This window comes from Anopheles moucheti (genome assembly GCF_943734755.1).
Source record: "Anopheles moucheti chromosome X unlocalized genomic scaffold, idAnoMoucSN_F20_07 X_unloc_55, whole genome shotgun sequence".
In the NCBI taxonomy this organism is placed as follows: Eukaryota; Metazoa; Arthropoda; class Insecta; order Diptera; family Culicidae; genus Anopheles; species Anopheles moucheti.
In genome coordinates, this window is record NW_026453565.1 from 25,001 (window position 1) to 27,500 (window position 2,500).

The following is a 2,500-nucleotide window of genomic DNA, read 5'->3' on the forward strand; positions in this document are numbered from 1 at the left end:
CCTGTGTTTATGGTTTTCGTGTGCTTCGAGAGGTTTGGTCCGTGTTTTTGAGTACTCTTGTCCATGATTTTCGTGTGCTTCTAGAGGTTTGGTCCGATTTTCAGTACTCTTGTCCATGCTTTCACATGCTCTGATAGGTAGGTTCGTTCTCAGTTATCCCTGTGTTCATGGTTTTCGTGTGCTTCCATAGGTTTGGTCCGTGTTTTTGAGTACTCTTGTCCATGATTTTCGTGTGCTTCTAGAGGTTTGGTCCGATTTTCAGTACTCTTGTCCATGCTTTCACATGCTCTGATAGGTAGGTTCGTTCTCAGTTATCCCTGTGTTCATGGTTTTCGTGTGCTTCCATAGGTTTGGTCCGTGTTTTTGAGTACTCTTGTCCATGATTTTCGTGTGCTTCTAGAGGTTTGGTCCGATTTTCAGTACTCTTGTCCATGCTTTCACATGCTCTGATAGGTAGGTTCGTTCTCAGTTATCCCTGTGTTCATGGTTTTCGTTTGCTTCGATTCGTTCACTCTATTACTCTTGTCTTTGGTTTTCGTTTGCTTCGATTCGTTCACTCCATTACTCTTGTCTGTGGTTTTTCGTTTGCTTCGATTCGTTCAGTCCATTACTCTTGTATGTGATTTTCGTTTGCTTCGATTCGTTCAGTCCATTACTCTTGTGTGTGGTTTTCGTTTGCTTCGAGTCGTTCAGTCCATTACCCTTGTCTATGATTTTCGTTTGCTTCGAGTCGTTCAGTCCAATACTTACCCTTGTCTATGATTTTCGCTCTAAGCCCAGTCGCCCTGCGCTCTGGAAATCACATTCCAACTCTATCACCGATAGCGCTCACACCTTGGAAACCACATTTCACCCAGGGGACCTTAGGGTGGATTTTGAGCCTTTCGGGATTGCGAAACCATCATTTAACACTCTAAACTTAATTTCCGCAATCCCAGACGCACTTTCCATATGGTCTCCAAAAATGCGTGTGAGCTGACCTGGTCCCTTATAATAGGCAATGAACACGATTTTGGCAAAATATTTTTTTCAAAATTTTTTGACTCACCTGGTAAAATCGAATTTACTTGGGAAAAATGTTCTAGCAGGGGCCCTCCCATACAAATTTTTTTCTTCTCAAAAATGATTTTCGTTTCACTTTTCATACTCAGGGGAGTCTAAAATTGATGTTTTGAGTCACCATGAAAAAAAAAATTTTTTGACCCGAGCTTGTGTCGGCGACCCAAAATCGACGCACTTGGGAAATATGTTCTAGCAGGGGCCCTCCCATACAAAAATTTTTTCTTCTCAAAAATGATTTTCGTTTCACTTTTCATACTCAGGGGAGTCTAAAATTGATGTTTTGAGTCACCATGAAAAAAAAATTTTTTTTGACCCGAGCTTGTGTCGGCGACCCAAAATCGACTCACTTGGGAAAAATGTTCTAGCAGGGGCCCTCCCATACAAAAATTTTTTCTTCTCAAAAATGATTTTCGTTTCACTTTTCATACTCAGGGGAGTCTAAAATTGATGTTTTGAGTCATCGTGAAAAAAAAAATTTTTTGACCCGAGCTTGTGTCGGCGACCCAAAATCGACGCACTTGGGAAAAATGTTCTAGCAGGGGCCCTCCCATACAAAAATTTTTTCTTCTCAAAAATGATTTTCGTTTCACTTTTCATACTCAGGGGAGTCTAAAATTGATGTTTTGAGTCACCGAGAAAAAAAAATTTTTTTGACCCGAGCTTGTGTCGGCGACCCAAAAATCGACGCACTTGGGAAATATGTTCTAGCAGGGGCCCTCCCATACAAAAATTTTTTCTTCTCAAAAATGATTTTCGTTTCACTTTTCATACTCAGGGGAGTCTAATATTGAAGTTTTGAGTCACCGTGAAAAAAAAATTTTTTTGACCCGAGCTTGTGTCGGCGACCCAAAAATCGACGCACTTGGGAAATATGTTCTAGCAGGGGCCCTCCCATACAAAAATTTTTTCTTCTCAAAAATGATTTTCGTTTCACTTTTCATACTCAGGGGAGTCTAAAATTGATGTTTTGAGTCACCGTGAAAAAAAAAATTTTTTGACCCGAGCTTGTGTCGGCGACCCAAAATCGACGCACTTGGGAAAAATGTTCTAGCAGGGGCCCTCCCATACAAAAATTTTTTCTTCTCAAAAATGATTTTCGTTTCACTTTTCATACTCAGGGGAGTCTAAAATTGATGTTTTGAGTCACCGAGAAAAAAAAATTTTTTTGACCCGAGCTTGTGTCGGCGACCCAAAAATCGACGCACTTGGGAAATATGTTCTAGCAGGGGCCCTCCCATACAAAAATTTTTTCTTCTCAAAAATGATTTTCGTTTCACTTTTCATACTCAGGGGAGTCTAATATTGAAGTTTTGAGTCACCGTGAAAAAAAAATTTTTTTGACCCGAGCTTGTGTCGGCGACCCAAAAATCGACGCACTTGGGAAATATGTTCTAGCAGGGGCCCTCCCATACAAAAATTTTTTCTTCTCAAAAATGAT